Genomic DNA, 16,395 nt, shown 5'->3' with positions numbered 1-16,395 from the left:
TCTAAAGAATGAGATACTACTATATATTTGAATAGTAGTGGCGCCCTTAGCATCTAAGAACTCGTGTTTTCTAAAGGGTAAAAAGGGAGGGAAAAATAGCCTAAAACCACTCAAAGGATTGACCTATAATAGTGTGGAATCATCATGGGATCTATGTGAAGCTTTCCTAAAAAGGAGAACTCAGTATTAAAAGTAATGAAATCTGAAGCTATAGTCAAATAAACCTTACTTACTACTTTATGTTATAGGATAGTACTTATTAACTTAATAGATAAGGTAGGTGCTTTTTTTACATAATTAAATTACCCCCCCAAAAAATTTTACCCCCGGGGTAAATTAGTTTGGGGGGGGTAATTACCCCCCCCAACAGATTTGGGGGGAGTATTTACCCCCCCCCCCAACAGACTTTAGGGGGGGTAATTACCCCCCCCCAATCAAATTTTACCCCCGGGGTAAAAATTTTGGGGGGGGGTAAAAAAAAATTTCGGCGCGCTTCGCGCGCCATTTTACCCCCCCCAAACACGAATTACCCCCCCCCCTAAACTTTTTTACCCCCCCCAAAAAAAAAAGCTTGGACGCCCCTGTACAGAGTTATAACATTTAAATCACATTTTTAAAATTCTATTTTGATAGAATATGACTTATTGGTCATTAGTATGATTAATTAACTTATCAGATTTTTAAATTAATATTAACAATTAACAATTTACTCCTCCCCCTAACATTCTTTGACTTATATGGAAGGAAATATTTTAGGTTCTTAAAAATGGGGCTTTTGAAAAATTTACTATTTTGATTGACTTTGAGTTATTGGTAATTAATGTGATCGATAAACTTAATGAGTTTTGATTAAAAACTTAGGAAGAGCGAATATTTAATACAGAGAAAAATGTCAGTTTTCAATAACAGCTGATAAAACCATGAACACAGTAATAGTGTCTGACTGATTATCACGTAACAAAAAAAAATAGCCAATGAGAGGCCATTATAAATTTTACCATTGGTCAATAACGGCCTCTCATTGGCAAATTTTTTTTATGTTACGTCATAATCAGTCAGACACTATTACTGTGTTCAAAGCCATGCTTTATTAACAAGCATATTGCAAATATACGGACAGGCAGATATTTCAAACTACAGGAAGCTTCGCTACTAACAATATTTTTGCATATTTTACTGTTTCCTTTTTGGAACTCGTAGAAATCTTAGTGAAACTACCTACAGGACATAAAAAAGTACTGTATGCCAGGATGGGAGAGAGCAATGAAGAAAAAAATAGTTTACAAACTTTTAAAATCCGCACCATTACTACAAGCTTCTAAAGGCAGAATATTTCATAATGGGAGAAGGGGGAGAAGAAATTTATCCACCATAGTTATATACCTGCTGCCTGACTTTGTCGGGCGTGGTGTTATTTTCTAAAATTACAATGAGGTTGCGAATTTTTAATTGCACAGTCTACCATTCAAAAATTAGGAGATACTGAATTCGCAACAAAAAAAATATTGGGCAAATCCTATAAAATTTCCTTGTTCCTTTTTACAATGATTGAACACTTTCAGTTTAAACTATATAATCCAGATTTTTAAAAATTAAACAAACGAATGAGAGAATGTATAAATAAAACTTTGTGTACTATTTCAATTTACAGTCTAATTTACGAATTATTAAGGTAGACTAAATCTCCAATGTCTAATACCTTTAAACCCAGCGGGGATGCGATAATGTAGAGCTTTTAATTGCATATTCTACTTAGATCACATTCAGAATGTAGCCTGTGTATGTTTGTTTAGAAAAATCTCTAAAACAAAGCTTCCCTTAAAAAGATACCTCAATCTTTTATTTAATGTTTTGGTCACTGATGAATTAATTGTAATAAAAGTTCCCAAAGCTTTTAATTTAAAGAGTTTAAGAATGTGTTCACAAAACTTTGGGTACCAGTATAATTTACAATCCAATGTCAACTCCTTCCATGAAAAAAAAACGTATATCTAAAGAAAACCCAAAACTGTATTTGATCCAAAATTGTACGTCTGTCTACTTTTTCTATGGTCTGAATGGATATAGGAAATACGTGGATATATTGATAGGGGAAAATTTGTCAAATAAGCTTGCTAATGTGACCTTCATTTTTTGTTCAGTGGTAAGGGTACTGGAAGTTTATCGTTATTTTAGCTAGCTGCGAGCATCACTTTATCAGAGTACATGAAAATCTGATGCTACTTCCAAGTGATAATATATATATTGGTGAATGAAATGTATCATTGTATTTGTATATGTGGGTATTTAATGAATTTTTACAAGCTAGAGGGTATAATCCCTTTAACTAATTGGTGAAACATCAAATCCCCAGCCCTTTATATTCCTTTTCTAAATACATTTATAGGAACCCGGTATTAGTGTCTTAGAAATTATCTTAGTGACGTAAAAAAAATAGGATGTGTCGATACTACTAGGATTTTTAAGAATTGTTAATAAAGGCCTGAAATCAAGATTTTTTGTGCTTTTAAAAATATTAAAAATATTTCTAAAAATTCTACATTATTTTTGCTCACTTTTAAAAAACAAAATCAACTTTTTTATATTTTTTTTTATAAAATTATCTTTCAAAATTGAAATAAGATCTATCAGCTGATAATGTACTTCTTACATAACTCAAGAGTTGACTTACAATGTGTAAATATTTTATAGATTATTTAGCAAAATAATAAAAAACCTATATGTAATTTCGTGATTAATAATTGGCTTAATCTTACATTAAACATTGAATGATTTTAAATAATTTTCAAATATTTGCTTTTATAATTATACTTATTGTATAAACCCCTCATAAGTTAGCGCAAAATGCTATATATTTTATCACATATGAGCTATTTTTTAAGCCAGCTTTTTAGTCAAAATTTCAAACCAATAACAATTAAATCAAAAGATATTAGGTTAAAACTATATATAAACGAGAGTAAAGAAATAAGATATTGCTATCAACAACAACAAAAAAGGGTTTTGTCTAGTTTTTGGTAAAAATAACGCATATTTATCATTTTAAATTAAAGCTATCTTTTCAAGATTACATCTATAAATTCGTCTGTATTTTATAACTTATACCTGTTACCATGAAAAATCAATTGATTTTCCATAATAATTTTATTTCTATATTAAATTTAGAGACAGCTAATTTTTCTTTAAATATAATGAGATGTTTATCAGAAATTTTTAATTAAGCATAATAATGTATATATAAAAAAGACAATTACGAATAAAAACAAAACAATCAATTATTAGATTATTTATATCAATAAATTTAACGGAATTTGAACGTAATTGTTAAAAAAGCTAGCTTAAACAGTTTTGCCATTAAAAAATAACCTTCTTTATGAATGGTACATTCTAACAAGGGTAATGATATCCAGTAGAGCAACATATTTAACAAATATGTCTTTAAATAATCAGTCTATTTAACAAATATCTTTTTAAAATGCATAAGTTATATTACCTCTCACAAGATTGTTTAGTCCTTTGACACTGTACATAATTATTATTTGATTGATCTATCCTTAATTTTTATTCATATTCAATTTTATTGTTTGTATATAAATATTTAATACCTGTATTATAATACGGTTATTATTTTTTTTTGCTATGTTTTTATAAAATAAATATCTAAGCAAATGTTACCAATTCTTATAATTATCTGGAATTGAAAAGAATTACTTTCATTCGGTTGCTAAAAAGAGGAGAAAAAGAAATGTATTGAGTCAGATAGTAGCCTTAACCTGTACAGCTTTACATTTATTTCATAGATAAATTGAAATTGAAATTAGATAAAATTATTAATTGATTTTAGATTATTAAACAAGACATGTTAGAATTATCCTATCAATTTCAAACTCTTCATGATGATTCCTATGACAGTTAGGTATAATTTAGAAAGCAACTCTATCATTGTTAACAGAAAGTCAGTACGTCCATTTAAAACATGCTTTGTGTGTTTTTTTGGCTGCTATTGAAGAAAGACAACTGAAATTTTAAGTGAAAAGGTCTTTTAAGAGGTGTTTTAATGTATTTTTTTTACAGTAGCTTTTGATGGACTATTTTAGGTTAGGTTAGGTGATTGCCCTGCAGGGTTAGGAAAATGGCCCCGCATGGATAGAGCCCCCCCCCCCCGCAGTGGCTAGAAATAGGATAAAATCTACTGTGAAAATACCAAGAAACGTCCCTTAAGAGGCATTGTCATGAAAGGGACTATACCCAAGATATATGTGCATCTACTTAACGACTTCCAAAATTTGAGGGTGCCCTCAAGTAATCACCCCTTCCCCCCCCCCCCCCCCCTGCATCTACTCTATACATTATTTTGTCTGTCTGACTGTCGGTCATGCTTAAAAAACCTTATTGTTGGAGAAATGTTATTTTCACGACTGCTTTTTTAGATAGCCAGCTGTAAGTTTTAGTCAAGATACCTTATATTTATACAGATCTGCTCCATATATTTATTGTCTGTCTGTCTGACAGATATACTTAAAAGGACAATTTAGTTTTAAAAGAAAAAAATTAAAAAATGTTGGTGGTTTTTTTTCTAAGCGCGTGAGGGTGCAGGTACCCTATCCTAAAATAGTTATAAACCTTCCCATGACCTATGACCTATGTCCCTGCAAAGGAGAAGCATATTAGTTAGGAAGATCCTTCCATATAAATAGACACACACACACAAACATTCTTTACTTTGATATAAGGATTAGCATTTTGTTACTGTATCCTATTACTAGCGGCTACGCCTTAGAGGCCTCTTGGGGCACTTGAGGAGGAGAGAGTCCAATTTAATAAACCAATTTATTTTTCTAGATTTTAAAAGAAAAAGACAAACAAACAAACAAAGAGACAGACAAACAGACATCCTGTTACTTTATTATATCCTATTATATAAATCAGTAAGCTAAGCTTTTTTTGACTGTAGCAACGGATCTTGTTAACCGCTGAACCTAAAGGGTTCTTCTTTACAGTGAAGCTTATTATAGGTATAGAGAAGTTTATAACTATTTAGGAAGAGGGCTCTCCACTCTCCAAAAAAAATAACACCTAGAAAAAAAGTACCATCTCCGCAATTTTACTTCTTTGTTTTAAAACTTAAATTGAAAATTGGAAGAATGAACTTTCCCCCTTACCACCCTAAAAGCTTCTAGTGATGTTACTGCTAGTGATAATATATTATAGTTTTTATCAACATAATATGCGGATTTTAAGAAAAATTTAATCAAATATGCGGACTTTTTTCAACCTTTTTTTGACAACATTTATTAGACATATTAGAATTATACTATTGATTTCAAATTTTGCACGAAAGTATGTCCTTTTACTGTATGCTATATTTACGCAATTTTGCAACAAATTTATGTGCAATTTCATTTAGACTTCAAAACTAATATTCTGCTTATTAAGTTCTGACACTCTAGCTATTGTGCGTTTGTTCTACCTTCTGATTTTTGTGCTTCGTTTTTATGGATGTTGTCATCCTTGTCTAGAAAATACAAATTAATTAATCTATGGTAGAAAGTACAGAGAGTATAAAAATTATTTCCTACATTTTCTTTATCAATTATCAATCACCTCTATTATCCATCTCTTTTTTAGGGGTTACCTTTCCCACCTCCCCTCTAATCCCTCGTTTTTAGTTACGTCACTAAGATGATTTGTAAGACACTAATACTATGTTCATCCCACACAAGCTTATTTGTTTAAAAAATTAATTTGGTCGAAAGCGAAGGGTCGAACCTCCCCCCCCCCCCCCCTCCATTTTTCCATGAAATGCCGCTATATGTCTCTTGGGCGTATCCGTTATTGAAACATTTTGTTTAATTTAATGTTAATTAAACCATTAATACTTAAAACATTAGTATGTAATAGTTTGTTAGTTCTAAAAATATTATGTTTATTGTAGACAAAATTGTCCTTCAAAAAAGAATTACAAAAAACAGCACCAAAATAAGACAAGAATGAAATTAACATAATTTCACAATAGTTGTCAACATTAGAGGAGTTGAAATATTATTTACAATTTGTTGTCAAGGACTTTCTACTTATTATTAAAAGCGATGCTTTTCTACATTATTGTAGAAGCAGAAGCAGCTTATAGTACCAATTAAAGATAACGTCATACAATACAAATAACCAATGATAGGTTAGTTCAGTATACATTGTAATTGACTTATGGTAAAATGTATACTGGCCTATCATTGGTCATTAGTATTGTATGACGCCATTTTTTATTAGGCTTTATTAGCTGCTTCAGCGTAGCAATATTATTTTGATATCCATGCCTCAAAAGTTTTCACATGATTCCCTTTTGAAATATTGAATCTCAGGACGATTAGGAATAATATGAAATGCAAAACATCTCTATAAACTATTCTTAATATTCTTAGATTGAAATCCTGTATTGAAGCTATTTTTCAATTTATTTTCATCAAATCTTTTTATCTTTTTAAATTGATTAAACTCCGCTTCTTTAATTTAAAAGCACTATCACTCTTTAATTAATGTTTGTTTGGCCAACTGTCTTTATTATCAAACTTTTGTGGATGTTGTCATCCTTGTTGTGTTTATACACTCTGTTGGTAATAACAATACATAAAAAGAATAGCAAGCTAGAAAGATAGATAGATAGACAGAAAGAAAGTAGATAGATAGATGGAAAGATGAAAAGACTGACAACCTTAACTTGTTAACAATTAATAGTCACTTCAAATGCGAAAATTTCTATTTAAGATTAAATCTAGGATTTTTTATTAAATAAAAAAAGTTTTTAAGAATATTTTTGAAATAAATACCTTATGTATTATTTGAAATCACAGTATGATTCTTCTACAGTATAGCTTCTAATAGATCCTGGGAAGGTTAATAACTATTTTTGGGGAGGGTAGAACCACCCATCCAAGATTAATCATACCTAGAAAAATATGGAACCTCCCCCTACAAAAAAATAAAAATATAATATAGGGGGTCGACTTTCTCCCCCCCCCCCTTCCAACCTCTAGGGGCGTAACGGCTAAAAAGTTTTTAAATCCTAGATTCAAAAGAAGGGACCTTTGCCAAAAATATGTTGCATATGCTAGAAAAATCACTTGTGCGTTGAGAAAAGAAAATTTGTATAAAAGAATTATGAAGCATAGTGTTATGGACATTTTCTCTTCAATTAAAAATAGACCAGTGCCTTCCCCTTTTACACCTTATAATAGTTTTTTCACCTTCCTGGTGAATCACTTTGCACGCCACTGACATGTACCCTAAGAAACCCTTTAGAATAGTATTTTTTAATGTTTTTTTTAGCTTAGTCTATGGCCCACTCTGTTTTGGAATTTTTTTTGCTTAGCCCTAGCTTAAATAATTAAAGACAATACTCTATACAAAACAAGACTAATTTCATTTTAAAAATGTATTTACATTGATAACAAAATAACAACAAACAATGATTTTATATATGAAAATAAGTGCAAATTAAATTAAATAATATTTCAATCAAACATCCTGATTTGAACTCGTTCTAACTCAATGTTGAACTAAAAAAATATAAATATTTTACTTTTCACTGATTTACCCCAGTGTGTCAATTAAATTTGACCTTAAATACCCTAAATTCTGACGAACGTGGTTTTAACCCTAAATTCCCCAAATCACAGTGGGGCGAATTTTCTCTTAAATCTAATCAACTTGTCTTAAAACTGAGTTTTAAGTTACTTTAACTGTCCCATTGCTTAAATAAAGAAATAGGATTATACTAAATAATATTGAGTATTATTTAGTATTCACTTCAATGGAAATAATCTAATTAATCAACCTTTAACTTTATAAATATATAGCAATATAATAACTTACCAAATATTGTTCACTTCAGGGCTGATTAGATTAGACGTTGCTGAATCCATTTCACTTATTAGAACCTTAAGTAGTAATGTTAGGCATACAAAATAAACTCAAGAAGAAAGAAATATAGTAGAATAAGAAAGACAACAAGAAAGGTCATCAATTTTATTTACTATAATACTTTTAAAACTTCAGAACGACAAGAAAGTTCATTCTTTATTTTTAAAAATATTCCTTTTCCTTTATCCCTGAGTTTAAGTACTATAGAATAGATAACTAAGATTTCAACTGAGCATCAAGAACCATAAGTAACATAAACTTCAAAAACGCAACTTGTTCTATATAACGTTATTGAGAACTGTTAAAATTACACAACTTTATTTGCTTTCCTAGTTAAACTAATGCGACTATTACTAAATTAAAACTCTAGCTCTTTGAGTACTAAGCCTCTTTCTAATAGTAGATGAGTACGTAGACTGATTTATTGGTCAGCTGTTGCTTCCAAATATAAACTTTTGATCTTAAAAACTGGTTTGCTGTACACAATTTTGAACATTTTTGTATTAAATGTTAAAAAATGCATATTCTTTTAAAATAAACAATTTGTAATCATTTAGGCAATAAAAACATTTTTAAATAAAATTCATAAATTTCTGATTTTCCATAGACTAATAAGAAAATAGATCAACAATAAAGTTTAACATTGCTCATCTATTAAAATTACAAAAATAAGCGATTTTTTTCTGAAACACTGGGCAAGGCTTGATGAGCAATTTAAACTTTACTGCCAACATTACCTGTTAAATTGACATTCACTGTAAACCTAGAACCTAGATTAAATCAATCCAAACATATTAATTTTTATGATAAGAATTCAATTATCTACCTAGGTAAAATGAAAAAATTTAGTTACTTACCTGGACAAGGATGAACATGAATAAAACTTAATAGAAAATATTAAGTTACTTACCTGGGAAAGGTGAATATAATCTAGTTTGAAATGTATTACTTACCTAAGATGGGCATGAATAAAACTTAGTTTTCATGTAAAATATTGACTTTTTACAAAATTACCTGTTCTTATGCTTGATCTTGTTACGTTACCTGATATTCTGTTATTAGGAATGAATACCAGATTGATTATACATATTGACATTAATTTTCTTTCATCACTTCTTAACTTATCATCTTTAGGTCACCCAAATCTTCATCAATTATTTCTGATCTCCAAATTTTTCAATATCATCATTGGAATCTTCTTTCATAATTTTTCATCTTTATGATTTGATTTCCCTTTCTCTTTATACTTCTCTTCAATTATGGTTGTAGAAAGGTAGTATATTACCTACTTGATATTATGTATACTACAATTAAAGTAATACTTACTATTTTGATCCAATGGTACTTTTGAAAACTATTTCTTATTGTAAAATAACACCTATGAGTGAATGTTATTTAGTTACAACACCTTATGAACTCAAAATTTGATAGCTCAATACTACTAGGAGTTTCAGCTGATTGATCAACTACTAAGTGTTCAAATGCTCTTTTATTATTTAATTTCAAATCTACTCCATATCTAGCTGACATTGCAACAAATGATAATTTCTTTCAATAGGTTTGAATATTAAAAGAAATGCTCATGAAAATGAGTATCATACACAATAAATATTCATACGAATACACATTATACAATCATAATCATTACATAAAGGTAAGACTATGAGTACAAACATTACAAGAAAGGTAATGTTTACATAATATACAATAGTATAAAAAACAACACTATAAGAAAGGTAATGTTCTTGAAACACCACAAGCAAGGTGATGTTTAGGTATCATACAACAAATAAAAACACCACAAGAAAGGTGATGTTTAAATAACATACAACAAATAAAAACACCACAAGAAAGGTGATGCTTAAATTTCATGCAACAAATAAAAAACAACACTACAAGAAAGGTAATGTTCTTGAAACACCACAAGAAAGGTGATGTTTAGGTAACATAGTTAGTATAATTACTAATGTATTATACATACACATGTACAAGATTATGAGCTTGTAAAGTTTTGTTTAGGAATTAAAATAAAAATAATTATATCCTGAGCTTGGAAATAAAATTAATTCAAAAAGTTTTGTTTAAGAAAACAAAATAAACTTTAAAATAATGATTTTACTTCAAATCAGTTTTGATTTTTTATCATTGAAACATAGGAATCAACAAATATAAAACAAAATGTTGATTTACTGAGAGATAATTTGTTGAAACCATGAAGCAAGCTGATGTTCTGCAGAATTGAAATTAATATTGTAAGAGCTTAGAATGAACACTAAGTCTTTGATTTCTTACAACTCTACGTTTGACTCACTCTGCATTGCAATATGCAATAAGTACTCTATTGATACTTACATAAACACCAGTTTCAATAACTTAAAGTTTACTGAACAAAATTTGCTCAGCTCAATTCGTTCATACAATACTAGGCCACAACAATATGAGCAAATTTTGTATAATTTTTACGTTCAGAATAACTGATTTACTACTTTCATATTCAAACTTGATTATCAGTAAAATATAGATTTATCAATTTCACCCATCATGATAAATCTTAAAAACTTGAAGGTGGTGGTGTATCAGTGGGCTGTACTTGTGGTAAATTGGGTATATAGCAAATACAGATCTTGCTATACTCATCAACTGTATTCTTACTTACTTCAGATTCACTTGACTCGATAACATCATTGCTTTCTGATGTAATCAAATATCTCTCACCTACATTCTTAGAAATATAAAATAATTTTCCAACACTGTACATTACAGTGCTCCAATCAAAATTTATTGTACTATAGTTATTGGACTGTACTTCAATAACTTCAATTAAATCATCTACATTAGTATCTATTATGGATACTTTAATGAATCTAAGTGGCAGTCTAACTTCTGACACAAGTAAACTTTCATCAACAGAGTCAGTTTGATGTTTCACATAATTTTCAGATTCTTCTTCAGCAACACAATTTTCAGTTAATATATTGCATAACCCAGCATCTATAAATTTCTCATCTTCACCTTCTTCTTCTTTATTACCTTCTACTTGTAATCTATCCTCAACATTTTCAGAATTAAATACAACTATGCTACTTCTATCAGAATCACAAGAAGTAGTAACATCAGATAAAAACTTGCTGGGTAAAGTATTTTGATATCTTCTCTGATCATCACTTATGTCAGGTTCAAATGATCTTACCTGCATTCTTTCTGTGATTTCCACACTAGAAACAAAGCCTTGAAGTTCACTGTCTGGTTGTCTTCCAAAGTTGTGGGTAATGTTTGGTTTCAGATGATCCAAGTTTTCATTCGTCTTGGTATCTTCAATTGTATCTTCAACCACTGTAGCTTCCTCAGCTGTAGGATTCACAAACTTCTTATAATAATCATTTAGACATGCCAGAAATAGTTGTTTCAAGACAGCATATTCTTGTTTGAAACAAAGAATCTCACTTTGTTCTTTCAATAAACTTAAGAACCTTTGTAAGGTTGTAATATTCTTGACCAGTATCCTCAGCTCTTCTATATAAACAAGCAAACTTTCATTATCCAAAGTTTCTTGTATTTGGATCTCATAAATAGCAGTTTTGGCTTTGAACTTTTTAACATTAAAATTCAAATATTTGTAGAATTTTGCAGAACTTTCACCATTCATCTTTTGCAGAAAGTCATAACTAATTTCAGTTACACCTAAAAACTTAAGCAGTCTTTGTGATTGACCTGCTGTAGCATTTGCAACAATAAAATTATTGTCCAAATTGATTTTAGACATTTTCCTGAAAAATTTAAACTTAGTTTCTAAACCAAAAATATTTGTTTAGTTTTTATACCTAAAATTTGAAAAAAATTCTACTGGTTTTTCATTTTCTGAAATTTTGTTTTGTATAAATTGTCTCCTTTATCTAAGCTTAATTTATTGTAAGAAAAGTGAATAGTTCTAATCTTGCTATACATTTAAATCAAATGAACTGTTTCACAATCCTTACAAGCCTTAATTTTGTTTTACAGTGAATTAAAACAAAATTTGATTAAAGTTTCAGCAAGGTGAAGGTGAAAATATTTGTTCAATGTTTTGGAATTTTTTTTGCTTAGCCCTAGCTTAAATAATTAAAGACAATACTCTATACAAAACAAGACTAATTTCATTTTAAAAATGTATTTACATTGATAACAAAATAACAACAAACAATGATTTTATATATGAAAATAAGTGCAAATTAAATTAAATAATATTTCAATCAAACATCCTGATTTGAACTCGTTCTAACTCAATGTTGAACTAAAAAATATAAATATTTTACTTTTCACTGATTTACCCCAGTGTGTCAATTAAATTTGACCTTAAATACCCTAAATTCTGACGAACGTGGTTTTAACCCTAAATTCCCCAAATCACAGTGGGGCGAATTTTCTCTTAAATCTAATCAACTTGTCTTAAAACTGAGTTTTAAGTTACTTTAACTGTCCCATTGCTTAAATAAAGAAATAGGATTATACTAAATAATATTGAGTATTATTTAGTATTCACTTCAATGGAAATAATCTAATTAATCAACCTTTAACTTTATAAATATATAGCAATATAATAACTTACCAAATATTGTTCACTTCAGGGCTGATTAGATTAGACGTTGCTGAATCCATTTCACTTATTAGAACCTTAAGTAGTAATGTTAGGCATACAAAATAAACTCAAGAAGAAAGAAATATAGTAGAATAAGAAAGACAACAAGAAAGGTCATCAATTTTATTTACTATAATACTTTTAAAACTTCAGAACGACAAGAAAGTTCATTCTTTATTTTTAAAAATATTCCTTTTCCTTTATCCCTGAGTTTAAGTACTATAGAATAGATAACTAAGATTTCAACTGAGCATCAAGAACCATAAGTAACATAAACTTCAAAAACGCAACTTGTTCTATATAACGTTATTGAGAACTGTTAAAATTACACAACTTTATTTGCTTTCCTAGTTAAACTAATGCGACTATTACTAAATTAAAACTCTAGCTCTTTGAGTACTAAGCCTCTTTCTAATAGTAGATGAGTACGTAGACTGATTTATTGGTCAGCTGTTGCTTCCAAATATAAACTTTTGATCTTAAAAACTGGTTTGCTGTACACAATTTTGAACATTTTTGTATTAAATGTTAAAAAATGCATATTCTTTTAAAATAAACAATTTGTAATCATTTAGGCAATAAAAACATTTTTAAATAAAATTCATAAATTTCTGATTTTCCATAGACTAATAAGAAAATAGATCAACAATAAAGTTTAACATTGCTCATCTATTAAAATTACAAAAATAAGCGATTTTTTTCTGAAACACACTCCATGGTTTTAAGACGATAAGGGCATACTCAGTTAGTCTTAAACACGTGGCTTGTAACACACTCACACAAAAATTATGCGAGAAAATTTCACCACCGTAAATAATTTAAATCAGTTATAAGCGAAAGGGTAAGGGCAAAAAAAGAAAATATGTACAGATTCAAATGCTGATTAATTGATGAAATTGTGGTTATTAGAATGGCAAGTATTTCATATAAAAGTAAGAGGATCTATTTTCTCCTTTACAATGTAGCTTATCATAGGTCCTGGGAAGGTTTGTTACAATTTATTTTAGGGGAGGGTGCCACCAACCTCCCAAGAGAAATCGGCCCCAAAAAGAAATTCCAAAAGTGTCGCAAAATGCCTTCTTTGGCATAAAAAATAACATTTTAAAAAGCCCCTAAAGGTCTCTAGCTCTATCGGCGTAGCTGCTATTTGTCTATAAATCACTAAATCTGACATGGATTTACAGAGTAGTTGTATAAAAATGATTAAAATTAATTTATTTTCTTTCTTTAATAAAAGCAGAAAAGGAAATAATTTTCCAATAGGATGGAGAAACTTAATAAGAAAATTATTTAAGGCGTTTATTTTTTCAGACAGAAAATATTTAAAATGAAAAAGAGCTTAATATGAGATTTTTTGTATTACAGATTGTTATTATCATTTACTTAAACATGTCATGATAGTCATGATCTATTTCAAACCTTAGATGATGATACCTCTAAGACCAAATTTTACAAGTAGTAAGCTTTTTAAGTTCAAGCTTAAGGTCTCATAATCTTGTCCGATTGGGATATGCTTTTAAGAGAATTCTAATATATTACGGTTTTACGCTATTTTCTTACTCCCTTAGAGTATAAGACAACGGATGATAAATTGATAGACATCCCATAATGTTAAAAAACTACCCCTTCTGTAAATTCATATTATTGGATGAAATGTTTGGATAATACTAATTTGGAACCCAACCAATGAGAATTCAGCAAAAGTACTCAAAGTTTTTTAACCATCGAATAATATAACGTGGAAATAAAACTTAAGGTACCAGTGTAACTTACTGTCCAATGTTCCCTACATTCCTGTTTCTATTTACCTTTAAACAGTTTGTTTTGTATGAACACCAATGATTAGATAATTACTGAGTTGACAGTGGCTAGTCCATCACACTATATGCCATTAATAAATGTAGAACTTCTAGATGCACACTCACTAAATCAGCCTATAGAAAAACAACGCAAGAACAATCCGGCCATATTATTGGTTAGAAAGTGTACAGATTTTGGTACGAAAGGACAGGTATTTTTTATTGGCATAATAAGTGGGACAGCGGAAAGTGTCATGTGTGACGTCATAAAAATATGTATATTAACCCTCTCTTTTTTAGGGGGCTTATAAGACGTATTTTTATGACGTCACATATGACACTTTCCGCTGTCTCATAATAAGTCAGCTATAATTAGTCGAATTTCGTTGTATTTCTTGTGAACCATATGACAAAACATGTATAATAAGTCAACCAAAAATAGATTAATTTCTTAGGATAAAGCTAGCTTTCAGGAAATCATATCATAAAAATTTTTGTTGCTCGTATTATTGGAATAAATTGAATATAACTATAAATAAGCAAAAGGTTACATCTGCTAAGAATCCCTGTTTACATTGGACAGATTATTGTGCCAGATTATGCATCTAGAACTTATATATTTGTTATACCTTAGTTAATAAAGATGTCACTATGAATTAGGACTAGGGACATCCATTTGTGAAAGTAAAAGAATCTTACAAAAATTAATTTTTCGATTTCATAGATTTTTGATTGGTTAATTCTAAACTAGTGTGTCTAAACCCAATAATTTTGATCAACATAATTTTGTGCATCATCGTGTGGGATGTAAATTTATTGTCAATTGCCATATCCCTAAAAACCCCTGCTCTTAGGGCAGCATTAACTATGTGATTGATAATTCCACCGTTGGTCGTACGTGCCTTAGAAACAGGTGGTTCAAGGAAGCGTGGCTAGCTATTCTATACATCATAGTCTGTACGTCCGTGCTATAGAAACAGGTGGTTCAAGGAAGCGTGGCTAGCTATTCTATACATCAGAGTCTGTGCGTCCGTGCTATAGAAACAGGTGGTTCAAGGAAGCGTGGTTAGCTATTCTATACATCAGAGTCTGTACGTCCGTGCTATAGAAACAGGTGGTTCAAGGAAGCGTGGCTAGCTATTCTATACATCAGAGTCTGTGCGTCCGTGCTATAGAAACAGGTGGTTCAAGGAAGCGTGGCTAGCTATTCTATATATCAGAGTCTATACGTCCGTGCCATAGAAACAGGTAGGTCTGGGTAGCGTAGCTATGTACTCTTTACATCAGAGAGTACGTCCTTGAATTGAAAAAAGGTTGTTTTGTGCAACGCAGCTACTCTATTTACTATTTATAACATATTACATGTTTGGCTTAACTTGGTGTAATATTAGCAGGTTATTCTTTATGCTCTGATTAACTTGATCCAAAAATACAGACGAGCCGACCAAAATGTAAAAATTGTAAAGGAGCTTCAATCCAAATACGTATGAAAACTTAATATTTATAGTATTAATGAAAAAGAAGAAAAAACATATGTTAAATGATATGTAATAAATTAACATAAAAATTCAATGTTATATGTAAGTTTATTCGATTAGCCTAAAGACCTCCAAACATTCGCTTCTTTAAGTTAAAACCAATTTTTCAAAATTTTTGGGCAAGGTTCCCAAACTTGAAAAAAATTTCTAAACTAAGACCTGATGGCAACACCCAAAAGACAATCAATCCTTTGCTTGCACGCAACTCTTGTGTTAAAGTGCTAACTGTCATAGTAATTTATTACTTTGTCTATTTATAAGCCTATACATTCTCCATACTACTGATAATAAAACTTAAATAGATACCATCATAGACGTCCAAGGGGGGGGGGGTAATGGGGCGATTACCCCCCCAAACGAATTTGGGTGAAATTTTTTTTCATTTTACCCCCCCCCCCCCCCATTTAAAATTTACCCCTACCCTGGGGGTGCCGTAGGCACCCCCAACCATTTAGGAGGGGGTATTTACCCCCCAAAAAAAATTTTACCCCGGGGGTAAATTTTGGGGGGGGGGTAATCAAATTTT

The 16,395-nt window shown here is 30.1% G+C and overlaps 1 long non-coding RNA gene across 1 annotated transcript; it reads right to left on the bottom strand.

Annotated features, from left to right (window-relative positions):
• Positions 1–7,414: 7,414 nt before the first annotated feature.
• LOC145325484 (uncharacterized) lies at positions 7,415–8,319 on the bottom strand. Its single transcript, XR_013881496.1, has 2 exons — positions 7,870–8,319; positions 7,415–7,553 (listed from the first exon to the last, which is right to left on the bottom strand). It is a non-coding gene; the product is annotated as an uncharacterized LOC145325484 (long non-coding RNA).
• Between the last annotated feature and the right edge of the window lie 8,076 nt (positions 8,320–16,395).

The sequence above is a fragment of the Acartia tonsa genome, chromosome 8 (genome assembly GCF_053477335.1).
Source record: "Acartia tonsa isolate MP-2025a chromosome 8, ASM5347733v1, whole genome shotgun sequence".
Taxonomy (NCBI): domain Eukaryota; kingdom Metazoa; phylum Arthropoda; class Copepoda; order Calanoida; family Acartiidae; genus Acartia; species Acartia tonsa.
This window is presented reverse-complemented; position numbering and strand designations above follow the sequence as displayed.